This window comes from Pinus tabuliformis, chromosome 6 (genome assembly GCF_031772625.1).
Source record: "Pinus tabuliformis cultivar Carrire ecotype Pingquan chromosome 6, CPIR1, whole genome shotgun sequence".
NCBI classification, from domain to species: domain Eukaryota; kingdom Viridiplantae; phylum Streptophyta; class Pinopsida; order Pinales; family Pinaceae; genus Pinus; species Pinus tabuliformis.
Window position 1 is genome coordinate 1,583,699,219 of NC_142292.1, and position 20,992 is coordinate 1,583,720,210.

Below are 20,992 nucleotides of genomic sequence, written 5' to 3' on the forward strand. Positions count from 1 at the left end.
AATGACATGACGAACCAAGAAGGAAAGTGGTTGATGGTTGATGCCCTACAAAGAAGAATCTTGACTGAAGTTCGTGACATCAAGGAAAGAAAGTGATCATGTAGTTGTAGGGCCCACGAAGAAAAAGTTGCTGATGAAAAGAAGAGATTGGTAACTTGGGAGATTGGTCGAGCAAGAAAAGATACTGAGCCTTCAACCAATCAACCATTGTGATAGTAGACAACACTAGGATTTTGGGTGTTCTATTGTTTTTCCACGGCACAGGAAACTAGGTTAGGGTCATAGAATCACTGACACTACCAGTCCAAATACCACAACAAACTACTTTGCACAACGAAATATAAACAATAGTAAATCATTTAGTGCACAAATATAGAAATCTTTTTACAATTGTTTCAATAACCCAAATTCGTTATATTAACAAACTGTAATACAACTCTCTAAGGCTCCCGTACCATGAATCATCGCTCTCATACAATTACTGATACAAGGAATACAAACTAGGGTCTGATGTTAACATATTTGACCACCAAAGTACGCTGAAAAAGATAGACTAACCTATAGCTAATCTAGTGCACTTCACAACTCCATTGGTCGTTTCCTGAACACATTTGCCTGGTTCATTGGCTCCCAATCTGCATCAACACTAATTTTCCTCTATCAATGATCCTACTCCTTTAAGTCATTGAACATGTCTCCAATTTGTCCTATAAGATAAGATAAGATAAGATAATCTTATTAATGTCCAACAAATGACCATAATAGGTCAATGGGACTATCAGTTACAATGATTACATCATGCCAAGCGAGTGGACCAAACGGTCCACTTTAACATTTCTTTTAAGAAGCAGAAAATACATCTATAATCTAAGCAAATGTAAATGTAAAAGCTAGAAGCTCTCGACTTTGAAACAAAGCACTGTGATGAAGCAGAGAAGGAGAAGAAGAAGAAGTCTCCTGTCCAGTTCCTACTCCTAACATCCGAGGTCGAGAGAATAAAACAGAGAGAAGTTTGTCAAAGTCTGTTGTCCTGTGGGCATACTGGGCTGTCGCTGTTGTCACTTGGAGGTTATAGGGCGCCTCCCAAGGGTGGATCCAATCCTGGAGCATTGGTACAGTCTACTGGGTCCCCCCCCCCCCCCGCGCGTGACCGCACTGATCTGGTCTCAATGTCTTTGGGTCGGTCAATGTTTCTTTTGGTGCGCCGCGTTGATGGTAGTGCCAAAAAGAAGTCTGTGATCTTCTGCATGGTGTCCGATCTGGTGGGGGCCTGAAGAAAATGGGCCCGAAATCTGAAGGCCTCCTGGAGATAAAGTGCAAGGCATCTCAGATCAACATATCTGAGGAAGCTGGTCAAAGTCTGAGAAGACTTGAAGAGACAATGGAAACGACCTCAAATTTTGTAGTAAGCAGGGCATCCGAAGATGAAGTGTGTCTCTGTCTCTATATCCTGTAAGTGATAAAGCTAGAAAATCCTATCTACCCTATCGATGTGGTGATCTGTCTCCACCCGAAGTCTATGAGACCCAAATCTAAGCTGCCCGAGGGGGATTCTAAGGGCATGCATCCAATGTTGGAATGTGTACTAGGGTCTGATGATGAGCCCATCCCTGATCTCCAGGCAATGCTCCGCGTAGAAGGACATTTTTGGACGCAACCCATTGGGAGGATTAGTCCATGTTGTTTGAATGTATCGTCTGTAAATATCCTCCTTAATGATTTTATTCAGCTCTCGCTGATTGGGAAGGAGGTGGCCTGGAGCATTTAGAGAGTACTAAAATGGAGGGAGATGATCAATCTGGATTCCTGAAGCCTCCATAAGCTCTATCACACCGGTGTACCAATATTTGGATCGGCCTATCTACATACGGGTGATGTTCTTCGAGGAGCAATATGCTAAGTATGGGTATCTATCACGACCCTTCCTCGCGTCTGCCAGGCCTCGGAGCCTGTGCAGGAGCGTCGCTAACCTGAATATCACCTCTAAGTAGAAAGGTTGAGCCTCGAACTCTGCTAGAATGATGTGTTGAGGAACTGTCTACTTGCACCTAATGAAACGACGCAAAAGGAGGGTGTGGACCCGCTCCGCTGAAGCCCAATCTGACTCTAGGAGAGAGGGACCCCAAATCTTTGAGCCATAAAGCACTGTGGGGCGAATCAAAGTGTCCATGATGCTCATTTTGGACGAGATGTCCTGGAAATGGTGTTGGAAACAGTGCCTCTCCAGAAGGGCTAGGGAGTCATACCCTTTATTGATCCGAGGCTGAAGGGCTGGCCGCATGCTGTAGCGAGGCCCTGAAAACTAAACTCCCAAATAGGTATAGGTGCTTACAATCTTGATCTCTTCTACTTTAAATAGGAAGTGGAAGTCCTAATTAGTAATATGTTTATGGAATTAGTAATTGGTGGAGTAGGTGGATTGGTGGTTTGTGAATTTGGTGGAGTGGAAGGAAGAGGGGAGGCGGAGAAGGAGGGAGAAGATTTCGTAGGAGGAGGTAGTTTTTTTTAATAATATATTATGAAGAAGAAATAAATAAAGAAGATAGATGATATATCACAATATATGATCTTATTTTTTATTATTTTGGGTAATATCAAGACATAGATAATATGATGCATTAATAATGTGATATCATAAGAAAAGTTTGTATAGGTCTCTATAAGCTTAAGATCTTGTAATATTAGTCTAAGTTGAGTTGGTACCACATGAGGCGAACCATCAATGTACATAACTAATTCATGGCCTCATAATGAAATTATTGATTTGGTTTCTATGGCATGTCATATCTACCAACTTTAAGTGATTTATTATAATCAACCATCTCTACATCAAGCTAGGGAAGAGGCCCCTAACCAACATATGATTCAATATATGCAAAATAGTAGTCAACAATAACTGGAAAATTTAAACATAATTTTATGATTAGTTACATGTACATTGATTCAATCATACTAAAAAAAATATGCAAATAGAATAATAAAATAGCAATAATATTACCTTTTTTTATATTAATGGTTAAGAGCATGTGTTTCCTCCTAAGAGATCATGAGTTCAAAACCAGAGGGGGTAGAGTATGCATGCCTTCGTAGACTTAGCAGTCAAATCGCTGTGTGGAGGTGGGTCCCTTGTTCCACAAACAAGGGGGTCTCATACACCAATTTGGTGTTTGGCTAGACTGTGACCTTAAAATTGGATAATAATAATAATAATATGGACGATTGATTGGAGCATATCATATAATTAGACACTAATTAGTCTATCCTCACATATGGATACTCTCCAGGATTGAGTACATCATCATGTCCTTACTACATAACATAGCCAAAACATCTACACCCACTAGTCTACAGGAGTACTCCTATTGACCCCTTTTAGACAACATCTACCCCCACATGCATATAGAAACATCGACCATCATTGTAGAAGCGTAACAAATAAATGTTTTTTGAGTTATCAAAAGCCTCTCAAAATGTAAACAACTCTAAAGCAATGGGGAAGAAAGGCCCCCCTTTCAACATGCTACATGAATGATCTAGATCAATGCAAAGCTATCATAAATTATAATAGACCATTTGATTAGTTCAGAAATACAAAATAGACTATCAACATAGTACATAATAGGAAAACTAATGCATTTTCCATCAATGGCTTGATGTGCTCCTGCCATGATGATAAGAAACACACATCTAATCTTCTCTCACATTAAAGAATGTAATCTCAAATGCTCCCCAATAACCTAGAATTCACCAAGGTCTATAACAACTACATTGACATATCTATGTATATATTGTAGGCTTTTACCATGTACAAATAATTGCTAAAAACAGATTCTTAATAAAGCAAAAATGATGCAATAGAAAAAACACACATAAACATAGGGATTTTACCATGAAAATCCAAATTGGGAAGACCAGAAATATTTTTTTGTGTATTCTTCTTTATAATACTCTCTCTCTCTCTCTCTCTCTCTCTCTCTCTCTCTCTCTCTCTCTATATATATATATATATATATATATATATAGAGAGAGAGAGAGAGAGAGAGAGAGATTTATGGATGCCCATATATAGATATATATGGGCATCCATAAATCGTTAATCTATTTACCCTGGTTTAGATTACCATTGTAGTTAGTCAACCAAAAATACAAAACCATGGGATAAACCACCAAGCACCACAAAACTGTTGAAGGTGAAAATCGTGTCAAAAACCACCAAAATCGTACATGAAAAACAACCCCTTTTTTTATTTTTTATTTTCCTCTAGGGTGCTGCTGAAAACCCATATGCAGGGGGCTTCAACCCCCCACTATGCCCAACACAACATACAAAATGTGAGGATAGTCATGTGAGAAATATAACACATGAAATTTGGTGGTGAAATAAAAATCCTCCTATATTAAATTAAATTAATATTTATTATTAAACCTTTTTCATAAAATATCACCTATTTTACTAACTATTATGCCAATTTTAAATAAATACCTTGTCATTAATGCAATGCAATTTCATTTGACCATTTGGTTGTGCCACATTTAAAATAACACATTAATAATGATGATTTCATTAATTCTTTGATATACTACCTGCTCCAATAAATTTGATAAAATATTATCAATCCATTGTGCAATGTAAATACCATTGCACAATGTCTATGTTGCACTATATTCAAGGCACCATAATGTTTTTTATAGTAGTAAAGAGTATGTACGACAAACAATAGAGACAATATTCCAATGCACTTATTCATTGATAACCTCAACTTACTTGCGATAATATTATCATGCTCCTACTTGCCAAATCTTGAGGTTAAGTATGTTCTCATGGAGGTGAACACATCCATGAGAACACATAGTATTCGAGAAGAAACTCTCAACATCAAATGTTAACTAAGAAAATTTTCATGCGAAAATATATATTAAATTTAAAGTGGTAAAAATCTAAATCAAGGTACATTGATAAATTTACTTTCTTTTTTCTATTAAAAAGGAATGATAGTTATTTCAATAAAAAAAAATCTAGACATAATATAATTTGCAAATTTGCAAAATAAAGATAAATCCATTGCAAAAGAAAATGATTTGGGGTACTCGCAAGAGATAGAGAGTAGTAATGCTTGTATGTGTGAAAAGTACTAAATGAAATTTGAAATGAAAATTCAATTGAGTATTTTTTTTTAAATGTTTATATGTAAAAATTACAACACAAATATTTTTTTTATAAAATATATTAACTTGTTTTTATGTACATGGTAGGGTTACACATTAGTGCAATTAAAAATATTTGGTGCATCAACATATTTTTTATTTTTTAAATGATATCTTTAATAGTAGTGAATATAGTATTGTATGTATTAGTGCATTTATAAGCATCACTGTCATTTTTTTAAGAAATATATTTTTATAATATGCAAGTTTTTATTTGAAAATATAAATAGTGTGCCTTGGATTATGATGGGTCAGTGCATCTTAGTTATTAATAAGCATTGGTGTATGCATATGTTTTTTTATGTATTAAGTGGTATTTTTTTCAATGCTCGCTAAAACCTTTGGTAATTGGTGTTTTCCTTAAAGTGTTACAAACACTTTGTTTTATTCATGATCCTCTTTCGAATCATTGACAATACAACCACAAATGAATAATGCTTATTAAGATAGAATGAATATGCCTCTAAATCCACTGTGGACAATCTACGACTACTTCACCTACCCACAAAATGTACCTAAGGTGTTTTTTTTTCTTCCATATATCATACATTCATTTATGAAGCCATCTTTTGTGAAATGATATCTCATTCGTAGGCCTTAACAAATGCCCAACTGAGCAGTAACTCATAATTTATAAGATGGAGGAAAATAAGATACATTATGAAGTCATTGTGTCCACCTCATCTCCAAATCCAAAAAGGAAAACCTAGCATCTAAAAGGGCCAACCTAACATCTAAAGTTGAATCATTATTCATGACTAGCTTAACAAAGGACCAACATTAGTTTCTCTAAATTGGATCTTGTAACTCTATATTCGTCTTGAACAACTCCTATGAAAAGATAGGTCTTTGAAGTTCTTGGATAGACAACTTATTCAATGTTAGAAGATATTTTGATGAGCTAACAACCTTCATTCCAACCATATGATTTGAGATTAAAATCCCACAAATATTTCCGAAGGAAGATACCTATCATGCTTAATCTAAGAGCTTGATATTGAGGTATTACAACAACACACCTATCTTGAGAATTACAATTCCAAAGCTTGAGAGCGAAGGACTGCAACAATGCATTGATCTTGTATATAATTTCAAAAAAATGTTTATTATAAATATGAAATATAAAGCCAGAAAACATTGAACCTACAATTTACTTTTGAAGGTAGGTAAAAAGAACGCAAATCAATAATCTTCGGCTCCGAGGCCTCCGATTTAATGGTCTCATTAAATGGCTCTATAATATACATCATAAATACAAGAGGCTCCAAAAGGCAGAGAGTTAAATGATTTATTGTTAACCACATTTTTAAAAGAGGCTTTGAGAATGACCAACCACTTTTTCTTACCATGACTCCACATAAACATAATGCCAATATAAGAGTTGAACATTTGCAAATCACAAATTCATTTACATAAATCCAACTTTATTATTAAAATATTATTTGGAAAATTAAAAAATTCAAATAAATAAAATTAAAACACTGAAAATAACAAAAAAAAATAAAAAATGCTCAAAGACACTCACTTCCCACCTCCCACATTTTAGCAGTTGTGTGATGATATACATATTAAAATTTTTAATATTTCAATTATTGCTATAAAACAAAAAATACTATGAGATTTAAATGTACAATTTTAAAATATAAAGTTAAAAACTATGTGTTTATTAAAATACAAATTTATGAAGAATTAAGTATTTGTATATGAGATCACACAAATTTTTATGTACAATTTTAAAATGTAAAGTTGAAAACTATACATGTGTTTATAAAAATACAAATTTATGAAAAATTAATTATTTGTAACCATATGAGATCACACAAATTTCAATGTACAATTTTAAAATGTAAAGTTGAAAGCCATATATGTGTTTATAAAAAATACAAATTTATGCACATGAGATAACACAAGATAATTCAATTGTACAAATATTTTTGAAACTAATATTTATTAAATCTTCATAAATTTAAAATACAAAATACATCATATTAAGCACAATGTCATGTGTGTATAATCATATATACAAAAACATCACATAACACAACACAACACATCACAAACACAATACAATACAATACATTACATCACATCACATAATACAACACAACATAAATAAATATAAAAATTTAGTTTCTTAGTATATAAATTTAAATATTATTTTTATTAGATAACAAAATTTTAAATATGGAAGTTGATCTTGAATCAGAATTTTTAAATGTAGTATATTTTTATTAAAGAATTGTGAATGTGAAAAAATATAGGAATGTAATTTTATGAGTTCAATTTTACTAAATCATACAAATTTATGAAGAATTAAGTCTTTGTAAGTATGTGAAATCACACAAATTTAAATGTACGGTTTTAAAATGTAAAGTTGAAAACTATATATGTGTTTATAAAAATACAAATTTATGAATAATTAATTATTTGTAACTATATGAGATCATATTATCCCCTTTTCGATAGCCTGGAAAGGGGGTAATATATCTGAAGTTTGGCATAAATGGTGGCACACAAATCAATCTTGGAAATTGAGAAATCTGCCTCCTATTATTTGTTGGGGCATTTGGATTGCAAGAAAGAGAGTCATCTTTCAAGACAAAGAAACTTCGGTAGAATCAATTGACATTCAAAGTACCTCAATTTACTCAAATATACCGGAACCAAAGGAAGACTAGACAGATTAAAGAAAAACAAATCAAGGAAGGAGTGCCTTGGGCTTACTTTGATGGAGCCTCTCAAAATAATAAAGCTGGCGCAGGTTTAATCATACATATTACCGAAAGACACTCTCTATAAGCCTCTGTAGGACTAGGCAGTGGCTCTAAAAACTATGTTGACCTATCTGCTCTAAAGCTTCTCCTATGTTGGTTGATTCACAGGAACATCTTCACAGTTCAGATTTTTGGGGATTCATTAAATGTGATTTATGCAGTCGCATCTAGCTGACAGGGCAAAGACAAAAGTGAGGAAATATGGTTTCTGAAGAGGACAGAGAGATTAATTCATTGAGTGGAAAACATACTTGTTTTTTTTCTTTTCTTTTATCAAGTTACTTAAAATTTACTGTAATAAGTTGTAACTAGGAGTAGTAATAATTAGATTAGAGTCATTGTTTTCAAACAGTTCAGCGACTATTGTAAAAAGCATGAAAAGAAATTGTACTAGACAACGAGACAAAGTTCTGTATGGGAAATAACTAATGTAACTAATTGAACAAACTGAACAAACTAACAGCAGTTAGAACGGTTTGTAAACAGTGCTATTAAATAGTGGAAAAAAGCACAATACGGGGGTTCGGACTCAGAGAGAAATATAGAAAGAAAGAAATACAATTTTATGTGCACGTACATCCTTACAGCGTCCTATTCATTTCTGAAATATATTTTTTTTTGTATTGAATTACTGTGTGAATATTATCAATGCATGGTCACAGAACTTAAATCGAAAAAGGGAGATATTCGAATGCAGAGGTCGTTCAATTCGGAGAAGGAGTAACGGCGCCCATATACAGGCGACTCCAACAGAATAACCGAACACACAACAAGAAATCGTCTGTACAAATTCTTATATACGAAATCAGAGTTTGCCATTACAGTGAAGAGAACAACCACAGTGAATCCAGGTATGCGAACTTAAAAGCATAACCAAAATTCAATTCCAGATAGTTCATATACAGTCATCAAAAAGTTATTGTCCATTTACATTTTGTGCAAAAACTTAAGAATGAACCAGTTCACAGACTTGGGAACCGTAACCATTACCAACATAGACCAAATCCCCATAAATCCCCAAACCCACTCCTACGACTCGACATAGACATTACTCGACAACAGAACTAAGCACGGACAGTGGCTCGAGGCCAACAACCATACCAAACCACACGCCGAAAGACTCAGGGAAAGCAAACCACAAGTAAAAAGAACGATGCTACCCATAATTCCTTCGGAATAGTCGAGTGTCCAAGCACCGAAACCCTCGGTCGCTCCACCTGCAAGGGAAGCCAACAACCGAGAGTCAAATTACAGTGGAAACAAAATACAGAGGATTAAAACAATTTTATTTTTGCATGAGCAAATACTACACAGGGGTTCTGCTTACCTAACAGACAAGTCGTGACCACCGTAACCTCGGATTGTCTTCCTGCTCACAAGGAGCCGAAGATGATTAGAACCAGAAAGAAGAACAAGTACAAAGATATAGCATAGAAGGAAAGCTTACGAGTCAAGTTGGCGGAGGAATCAACGGAGAACGCCACCATTAGTTTGCCGAGACCGTGCATGAGCCGAATCAGTGCTGGAGAAGGAGACTGAGAACCACATACTCATCAACCAACACACAAAGGTGACAATAGTGAAAACCCAGGTGACAAATCGAGAAAAGGACGCACAGAGGCAGAGACCCGTAAAGCCGACAACAGAAAACACATGAATAGTCTAGACACAAGCAGAGAAACAAACCTTACCAGGGTTCAACAGTTCAACAGACGAAGGAAACACTTCCAAAACAAATTCTGAACCAATGGAGCCGTGAAGACCGCCGAGAGCATGCAGCTCGAAGAACTCGGAGCAACAAAACCCTGGATTAGCTAAAAGAACCCACATTGAAACTTGCATACTACCACCTCGTAGCTCAGAGAACCAGGTGGACGAGTTTCGAACAAATACGAAAGCATCGCAGAAAAAAATCATAGTGAAATCGCAAGGGTCGCTGAGAGCTCGCAGACTGAAGGACCGGAGGAAACGCAAAACCAAATGAACGCAAGGGTGGCGAAAACCCTATACCAAGGCGGGGTTTTAGGATTCCAAGAAGGGACAGGTGTCCGCTCAACACATAACCAACGTACCATTACTGTAGAACCTCTTAATTAAACATAGATTGAAAATCAAGTTGCGTATATCCGAAATCCGGTGATTATAAATATCAATTGACAGTACAACATCAAGTGGGGAGTAACGACGGCGGGACCATGTGGGCTGGCCCCATCAAGTGGTATCAGAGCAGGAAATTGAAAAAAAATGGAAGTTCAAAGACGGGGACGTGGAAGAGGTGTGCGCAGAGTAGCAAACGAGGGCTTGAGAGAAGAGTTGAGAGTCCTTACTGCTCGCTTAGAAGTAGTGGAGGCAGGAAGGAGAAGAGACCCAGAACTTGGGGATGATAGTGAGGAAGAAACAGCGACTGCTATGGAAGGATCAGAGGAAGAAGCCCCGGAGATAAAACTGTTGAGATCAGTACTATTAGCCAGCAACAAACCCAAACCTGAGATCCCTAACTACGATGGCAGTCTATCCGCAGATGTTCTGCTGGATTGGGTAAGTGAGTTAGATAAGTATTTTGAAAACAAAGAGATCAGTGAGGAAAAAAGAGTTAGATTTGATGCAACCAAGTTAAAAGGACACGATGCTTTATGGTTGCATAGTGTCCAAGCAGACAGGAAGAGGATGAACAAGCTATCGATAAAAAAGTGGCCAAGAATGGTGGCAAAACTGAACGGCAGATTTTTGCCTAAAGACTATCAGGTCGAACTTTATCGACGAGTGTAGAATCTAAGGCAGAAAGGTATGACCGTAAAGGAATCCATAGAGGAGTTTTATCGTGTAAATTTACGGGTTGGTTACACTCATGATACCCCAGAGAAGACAGCGAGATATGTGAATGGCTTGAGGATGGAAATACTGGACGAGATCAGTATTCTCTCTCCACGAAATATAGAAGAAGCCTTTTAGAGTGTTGTAAACGCTGAAGAAAAAATTAACAGGAAACAGAACAATAGGAGAGGACGAGGACAGTCCTACGACAGAGGGAGAACTGCTACTAACAGCGAGGAAGGCAGCAGCTCCAGAGCTTCAGGGACAGCAGAGAAGGGAGATAGCACTAGAGGAGGTCGGCCATAACAGCGGGGAAGAGGAAATGGTTGCGGAAGAAGGACTAATGTCCAGTGCTACAGGTGCCATAAGTGGGGGCACAGATCCTTTGAATGCCCAGAAGCCGAGCATGCTGGCCAGAGGGGAGCATTTGTTGCGCAGCCTGAAGAAGCTGAAGCACAGCCCGGGAAGTAGAAAATGTGGCAGAAACAGGAGAGGCATTACTTTTAAACAAAGTGTTGTTAAAGCCAACAAAGGAGATGGCTGAGCAGACCCAGCGAAAGGCACTGTTCTGAACAGTTTGCAATCACATGGGAAGTGTTGTAAATTAATCATAGATAGCGGGAGTACAGATAACTTAGTTGCCACTGAGATGGTGGAAAAGCTGGGATTAAAGCGTCTTAAGCATCCCACACCTTACAAGGTGTCGTGGCTACAGAAAGGCCACCAATTATTAGTTGATGAACAATGTGAGGTTGAATTTCACATTGGCAAATACCAAGACAAAGTTGTCTACGATATTATGCCAATGGAAGTATGCCATATACTGCTAGGGAGACCATGGCAGTATGACCGGAAGGTGACACATGATGGGAAGACGAATTGTTACAAATTTGTGAAAGATGGAGTCAAACATACGCTTGTACCCATCAAGGAGGAGGATGCAGCAGAATCAAGTGGAACAAAAGCATTGTTAATAGGAGGAAAACAGTTTGTGAAGCAGATTGAGGAAAACGAGGTCAATTATGCGATTGTAAGGAGGACAAAAACGATGTTGCTGAACACAGAAAAGTCAGAATTTCCTGCAGAGATTCAGGAGCTGTTGGAAGAATTTAAAGACATTGTAGTTGACGATATACCAGATAAGTTGCCTCCCAAGAGGAGCATTAGCCATCATATCGATTTTATACCTGGAGCAAGCCTACCAAATAAGGCAGCGTATAGAATGAGCCCGAAAGATAATGAACAGATTCGTAAATAGGTGCAAGAGTTGCTGGATAAGGGACTGATCAGAGAAAGTTTGAGCCCTTGTGCGGTACTAACAGTACTCGCACCTAAGAAAGGTGGAGAATGGCGAATGTGTACGATTCACGAGCTACCAATAAAATCACTATTCGGTACAGATTTCCCCTACCCAGAATGGATGACATGATGGATTGTCTCAGCAGAGCAGCCTACTTTACGAAGATTGATCTGAAGAGTGGATATCATCAGTTCAGGATCAGAGAGGGAGATGAATGGAAAATAGCCTTCAAAACCAATGAAGGGCTATACGAGTGGCTAGTCATGCCATTTGGATTAAGAAACGCTCCTAGTACTTTTATGAGATTGATGAATGAGATGTTAAAAGAATTTATTGGCAAGTTTGTGATAGTTTATCTTGACGATATTTTAATTTTCAGCGAAACGAAGGGAGAACACCTTCATCATGTTCGTAGAATGCTAGAGAAGTTACAGCAGAACAAACTGCTGATAAACTTTAAAAAATGTACTTTCCTACAGAAGGAACTAGTTTATTTGGGGTTTGTAGTTGCAGAAAATGAATTGAAAATGGACCGAGAAAAGATTGCAGCAATCATAAATTGGCCGTCACCGAAGAGCTTATTCGAGGTACGTAGTTTTCACGGATTGGAAAGTTTTTATCGGAAATTTATTAGGAATTTCAATGAAATCTGCGCGCCAATGCTAGACACAATAAAAAAGGCCAGTCAGCCTTTTTGTTGGACCAGAGCGGCGGAAGACAGTTTTCAGCTTTTGAAGCCGAAGATTACAGAGAGGCCAATCTTGAGGTTGTCTGACTTTAATAAACTCTTTCAGGTTCGGTGTGACACAAGTGGGACAACTATTGGCCCTCTGCTCAGTCAGGAAGACGGACCGGTGGCATTCTTTAGTGAGAAATTAAATGAAAGCAGGCAAAAATACACCTCGTATGACAAAGAATTTTATGCCGTGGTCCAAGCTTTAAAGCATTGGAGACACTACCTGCTGGGCAACGAGTTTGTATTATTTTCCGATAATTCAGCATTACAATATGTAATGCAGCAGCACAAATTAAACCATAAGCACGCCAAATGGGTAGAATACTTGCAAAGTTTCACCTTCATACTAAAGCACATTAGTGGGCAAGACAATAAAGTGGCAGATGCCTTGAGCAGAAGAGCTTTGCTCTTACAAGAAAGCAGAATACAGGTGATGGGATTCGAACATCTAAAGGATCTGTAACAAACCGACAACAGATTTCAAAGAAGCTTTTGAAGCCTGCCAAAATCCCGTGTTGAGGAATGCAATTCCATGGTTAGACTACAATTTGCAGGAAGGATTATTGTTCAGAGGTGGACAGTTATGTATCCCGGACTGTTCGATGAGGGAAAATATTGTACGGGAGAAGCATAGTGGTGGACTAGCGGGACATTTTGGCATTAATAAAACTTTGGAGCAACTCGGACATTTTTAGTATTGGCCCAAAATGAGCAGGGATGTACAAAGATATGTGAACATGTGTAAAGACTGCCAACTGGCGAAAGGACACAGTCAGAATACTGGACTTTACACGCCACTACCTGTTCCAAGCAGGCCATGGGACTGAGTCAGCATTGACTTTGTCTTAGGACTGCCTAGAACGTAGCGAGGATATGATTCAGTGATGGTGGTGGTAGATAGATTTTCAAAAATGGCTCATTTTATTCCTTGCCGGAAAACTAGTGATGCCACGTATGTAACTCACCTGTTTTTCACGGAGGTTGTTAGATTACATGGCTTACCCAGATCTATCGTTTCAGACAGGGATGTAAAATTCACAGGACACTTTTGGCGCACCCTGTGGAAAAAGTTGGGCACGCAAAGCTCTGCGTATCATCCGCACACTAATGGACAAACGGAAGTGGTGAACTCCTGAAAATTCACAGTTATGGGATCGTGCTCTCGCTCAGGCAGAATTCGCTTATAACGATTCGCCCAACCGTAGCACCGAACACAGCCCATTCCAGATTTTGTACGGCATGCATCCTCGAGGAATACATGAACTGCGAGATTTGGGAAAGTTGGAGTGGAGAAGCGCGAATGGGGAAGATTTTGCCGAAGCAATGAGCGAGCTACATGAATAGGTCAAATTAAAATTGCAGGACAGCGTACAGAAGTATAAGCAACAAGCAGATTCAAAGCGAAGAGAAGTGCAATTTAATGTTGGAGATCAGGTTCTCGCGCACCTGCGCAAGGAACGATTTCCTAAGGGCATGTATAATAAACTAAAATATAAGAAAATTGGTCCCTGCAAGATCTTGCATAAATTCTCAGCGAACGCCTACGAAATTCCGCTGCCACCTGATATAGGAATATCACCTATTTTCAATGTGGCGGATCTGTTCCCATATACTTCCCAAGCAGAGGAAGACAGTGTGGTACGGCCAGAACGGGACACCCAATTTGGAGACAGTTCTTGGATGAGGGATATGCCTTCGGCTCAATCCCATGAGATTGAAGGAATTCTCAGTACACAGGTAGCCAAGAAGACACGTAGGAAGGAATATCTGCGATATCTCGTCAAGTGGAGAAACCGTCCAGTGGAGGACAGCTCATGGCTTGACGCGGCACAGATACGCAAGGCTGGCTATTCAGTGGAGGAGCTCATGGAACGGAGCCATGAATTTCTTTTACCCCGGGAGCCTGATGCAGGAGCATCTAGCTGACAGGGCAAAGACAAAAGTGAGGGAATATGGTTTCTGAAGAGGACAGAGAGATTAATTCATTGAGTGGAAAACATACTTGTTTTTTTTTCTTTTCTTTTATCAAGTTACTTAAAATTTACTATAATAAGTTGTAATTAGGAGTAGTAATAATTAGATTAGAGTCATTGTTTTCAAACAGTTCAGTTACTATTGTAAAAAGCATGAAAAGAAAATTTACTAGACAACCAGACAAAGTTCCGTATGGGAAATCACTGATGTAACTAATTGAACAAACTGAACAAACTAACAGCAATTAGAACGGTTTGTAAACAGTGCTATTAAATAGTGGAAAAAAGCACAATACAGGGGTTCGGACTGAGAGAGAAATATAGAAAGAAAGAAATACAATTTTCTGTGCACATAGATCCTTACAGCGTCCTATTCATTTCTGAAAAAAAAAAAAAAAAAATTGTATTGAATTACTTTGTGAATATTATCAATGCATGGTCACAAAACTTAAATCGAAAAAGGGAGATATTCGAATGTAGAGGTCGTTCAATTTGGAGGAGTAACGGCACCCATCTACAGGGGACTCCAACAGAATAACCAAACACACAACAAGAAATTGTCTACAAATTCCTATATACGAAATCAGAGTTTGCCATTACAGTGAAGACAACAACCACAGTAAATCTAGGTATGCGAACTTAAAAGCATAACCAAAATTCAATTCCAGATAGTTCATATACAGTCATCAAAAAGTTATTGTCCATTTACATTTTGTGCAAAAACTTAAGAACGAACCAGTTCACGGACTTGGGAACCGTAACCATTACCAACATAAACCAAAACCCCATAAATCCCCAAACCCACTCCTACGACTAGACAAAGACATTACTCGACAATAAAACTAAGCACGAACAGTGGCTCGAGGCCAACAACCATACCAAACCACACGCCGAAAGACTCGGGGCAAGCAAACCACAAGTAAACAGAACGATGCTACCTGGAATTCCTTCGGAATAGTGGAGTGTCCAAGCAACGAAACCCTTGGTTGCTCCACCTGCAAGGGAAACCAACAACCGAGAGTCAAATTACAGTGGAAACAAAATACAAAGGATTAAAACAATTTTATTTTTGAATGAGCAAATACTACACAGGGGTTCCGCTTACCTAAGAGACAAGTCGTGACCACCGTAACCTCGGATTGTCTTCCTGCTCACGAGGAGCCGAAGACGATTAGAACCAGAAAGAAGAACAAGTACAAAGATATAGCATAGAAGGAAAGCTTACCAGTCAAGTTGGCGGAGGAATCAACAGAGAACGCCACCATTAGTTTGCCGAGACCGTGCATGAGCCGAATCAATGCTAGAGAACGAGACTGAGAACCACATACTCATCAACCAACACACAGAGGTGAAAATAGTGAAAACCCAGGTGACAAATCGAGAAAAGGACACACAGAGGTAGAGACCCGTAAAGCCGACAACAGAAAACACAGGAACAGTCTAGACACAAGCAAAGAAACAAACCTTACCAGGGTTCAACAGTTCAACAGACGAACGAGACACTTCCAAAACAAATTCCGAACCAATGGAGCCGTGAAGACCGCCGAGAGTGTGTAGCGCGAAGAACTCAGAGCAACAAAACCCCGGACCAGCTAAAAGAAACCACATTTAAACTTGCAGACTACCAGCTCGTAGCTCAGAGAACCGAGTGGACGAGTTTCGTACAAATACGAAAGCATCGCAGAAAAAAATCACAGTGAAATCGCAAGGGTCGTCGAGAGCTCGCAGACTGAAGGACCGGAGGAAACGCAAAACCAAATGAACGCAAGGGTGGCGAAAACCCTATACCAAGGTGGGGTTTTAGGATTCCAAGAAGGCACAGGTGTCCGCTCAACACATAACCAACAACCATTACCGTAGAACCTCTTAATTAAACATAGATTGAAAATCAAGTTGCGTATATCTGAAAACCGGTGATTATAAATATCAATTGACAGTACAACATCAAGTGGGGAGTAACGAAGGAAGGACCATGTGGGCTGGCCCCATCAAGTGGTAGCAGAGCAGGAAATTGAAAAAAAATGGAAGTTCAAAGACGGGGACGTGGAAGAGGTGTGCGCAGAGTAGCAGACGAGGGCTTGAGAGAAGAGTTGAGAGTCCTCACTGCTCGCTTAGAAGTACTGGAGGCAGAAGGAGAAGAGACCCAGAACTTGGGGATGATAGTGTGGAAGAAACAGCCACTCCTACGGAAGGATCAGAGGAAGAAGCCCCGGAGATAAAACTGTTGAGATCAGTACTGTTAGCCAGCAGCAAACCCAAACCTGAGATCCCTAACTACTATGGCAGTCTATCCGCAGATGTTCTGCTGGATTGGGTAAGTGAGTTAGGTAAGTATTTTGAAAACGAAGAGATCAGTGAGGAAAAAAGAGTTAGATTTGCTGCAACCAAGTTAAAAGGACACGCTGCTTTATGGTGGGATAGTGTCCAAGAAGACAGGAAGAGGATGAACAAGCTACCGATAAAGAAGTGGCCAAGAATGGTGGCGAAACTGAAGGGAAGATTTTCTCCTAAAGACTATCAGATCGAACTTTATCGACGAGTGCAGAATCTAAGGCAGAAAGGTATGACCGTAAAGGAATACACAGAGGAGTTTTATCGTGTAAATTTGCGGGCTGGTTATACTGATGATACCCCAGAGAAGATAGCGAGATATGTGAATGGCTTGAGGATGGAAATACTGGATGAGATCAGTATTCTCTCTCCACGAAATATAGAAGAAGCCTTTTAGAGTGCTGTAAATGCTGAAGAAAAAATTAACAGGAAACAGAACAATAGGAGAGGACGAGGACAGTCCTACGGCAGAGGGAGAACTGCTACTAACAGCGAGGAAGGCAGCAGCTCCAGAGCTTCAGGGACAACAGAGAAGGGAGATAGCACTAGAGGAGGTCGGCCATATCAGCGGGGAAGAGGAAATGGTCGCGGAAGAGGGACTAATGTCCAGTGCTACAGGTGCCATAAGTGGGGGCACAGATCCTTCGAATGCCCGGAAGCCGAGCATGCTGGCCAGAGGGGAGCATTTGTTGCGCAGCCTGAGGAAGCTGAAGCACAGCCCCGGGAAGTAGAAAATGTGGCAGAAACAGGAGAGGCATTAGTTTTAAACAAAGTGTTGTTGAAGCCAGCAAAGGAGATGGCTGAGCAGACCCAGCGGAAGGCACTGTTCCGAACAGTTTGCAAATCACATGGGAAGTGTTGTAAATTAATCATAGACAGCGGGAGTACAGATAACTTAGTTGCCACTGAGATGGTGGAAAAGCTGGGATTAAAGCGGCTTAAGCATCCCACACCTTACAAGGTGTCGTGGCTACAGAAAGGCCACCAATTATTAGTTGATGAACAATGTGAGGTTGAATTTCACATTGGCAAATACCAAGACAAAGTTGTCTGCGATATTATGCCAATGGACGTATGCCATATACTGCTAGGGAGACCGTGGCAGTATGACCGGAAGGTGACACATGATGGGAAGACGAATTATTACAAATTTGTGAAAGATGGAGTCAAACATACGCTTGTACCCATCAAGGAGGAGGATGCAGCAGAATCAAGTGGAACAAAGGCATTGTTAATAGGAGGAAAACAGTTTGTGAAGCAGATTGAGGAAAACAAGGTCAATTATGCGATTGTAAGGAGGACAAAAACGATGTTGCTGAACACAGAAAAGTCAGAATTGCCTGTAGAGATTCAGGAGTTGTTGGAAGAATTTAAAGACATTGTAGTTGACGATCTACCAGATAAGTTGCCTCCCAAGAGGAGTGTTGGAGAGGTAAATCCCCTCTACGGATAGAGGCAATCCCTACTAGCCCAGCAAGGGTCTAGCAACAATCACACAATGCTGCTACGCATGTTCCTAGTTACAATTGAACAAGAGGTAAAGAGCACCTACTTGGATTCATGCGCTGTCGTTTGACGAAGAGATGTTGCCTTCGCTCCTCCGCTTTGGCTGGTCACAATCCTCCGCGATCTCCACGAATAGATACCTGCACACACGAAGGGGAAACAAACACAAGCGTAAAATCTAGTAAAAGCAACTATACATGAGTCAGAAAAGATGTAATTCACATTTAACCATTGCATAGACAAATGAGAATGGAACAATAATAGCAGTCATCTATTATTAATCAGAATAGAGAAGAGTACAACCAAATGTTCTGACGTCGGTAACCTTCTCAGGAGGGGCCAGTCAGCATGTATCTCAAGCATTCACCTTTGAGGATGATTCTCCCAAGACAAACAACTCTCTCTCTCACACAAAAAACACAAAACAACCTTCCCTAAGCAATCAGTCACTTCCACACCTAGCACACCACACCTATAGCAGCAAACTGAGCACTACAAGCTCTGTACAATCCAAGCTATTCCAAGCTAAGTCTAACTAGCTGCTCATGGTAATGGTGGAAGTTTATATAGGAGAAGGAGTCTCCTAAAAGGGTGGAAGGATGAGCTTATCTTTGAGGGAAATGGTTGCAAAAGGTCGAACAGTCATGCCATAGAAGGGAGTCGATATTCACAAAGCTAACAACCAAGCCTGGAGTTATCTGGAAGGCTGGTTGTTTGAACGAATTCGCCCAAACTGGATCAGCGTGGATAATGAGGAAACTGCCGCGCTGTCGGCGCATCTCAATAACTGGGACAGTCGTGTTAGCGCGGAAGCACACGGGAAAGGTGCGATGTCTACCAGCGCGGGAAAGGGATGTTCTTCCGCGCTGGCAGCGCACGGAATACACTATGGAGCGCCAGTCATCGCGGGTATTTTTCTAACAGACGCGCTGATGCATAAAACTTTGGAAAAAAGGGGTTTTAGGGCTAGTTCAGAAGGCATGAAGCTTAGTGATTGACACAGCAGGGTGACTGACAGGAAGGCAGTGACAAATTACTGTGTAACAGATGCCCCCTAAAGCATGAAGACCGAGAGAGTGGGAGGGGTGAAATGCTTTACAACACACGCCGAACTGGAAAACCACCAGGAAGGACCAAAACATCTCTGATAATCGAGTACATGCAGTCGAGGCATGGGCGCAGCCATCCAAAAGACATGCGAAAAGGTCTGTGGAATGGACGCAGCCACCCAGCTAAAGAGACCATAATAATGATAAGGTATGGTCGCAGCCATCCATGAAGACTCAGGTATGGGCGCAGCCATCCATCAATGAGTCATGTAATGATCATCCACAAAATCGCAACCTGGCCCACAACAGACACGGATCCAGGGTCTTGCGCTCCGTCCCGATCCGAACAAAGTACAAGTTCAAACATGTGAATATATGAGTCGAAGTCGAACATGCATGAACATCGTCTGATTACCAGTCAATGGTGAAAACTGTTAACAGACGCGAGAGGTACCACCAATAATGACAATGGCCCTCAAGGTACTATAGGTACAATCCGCGGTATGTGAATCAATGAGCTGGTGTCGAACATCCACGGAATCATCCGATCGGAGGCCAATGATGAAAACCTCTCGTCGAACACGAAGAACCTGCCATTGAGGCATGCAGGCTCTAAGGCACCTGAAGGGAGTCTCTAAGTCGCCTTCCCGGATAATGAGCTGAAGTCGACAGGAAGTGACCTTGATCGAAGGTGGGCCATAATGTTTCCCACATCATCGACGCGAGACAGAGGAAAAATGATTTGTGTGAGATAGCAGATGAGGTTGTATTATTACAGAAGTCAACTTCTCTTGAACATATCGGCGGCACTGTGGCGGGCTTGGCAGTATTTGACATCAAATGAGTAAGGGTCATGGTGACAGGGCAATAAGCAGATGAGAGGTCAAATAGGATAGCCCAAACCCACGGAGGCCAGTGAAAGATAAGATGAGATGGTCCCACCCAGACACGAAGCAAAAGAGTGCCATGTTCAAGAGCGACATACTGCCGACACGACTACGATTACAGTTCCATTTTCCCCACCATTTCTGGCAGGTACCCCGATTATTTTTGGATGACAAGCTTGACGGGGATAGCATATGCTTGAGGAGCGTCATTTCGACAATACCCGATGTCATCAAATGTTTAACGAGCCTGACAAAGGAAAAACTCGGCGTCTTTTCTTGTTTAGAGAGCCTGAAAAGACAGCGAAAAGAAGACTCCAGGGGGGTCCTTTTTCGTACAGTTGTGTCTCTCGAGCCCGAAAAAGTATAAAACTATGCCCGAAAGAACCGCCCGGTCATTACGACCGAGGAGTACTTTTC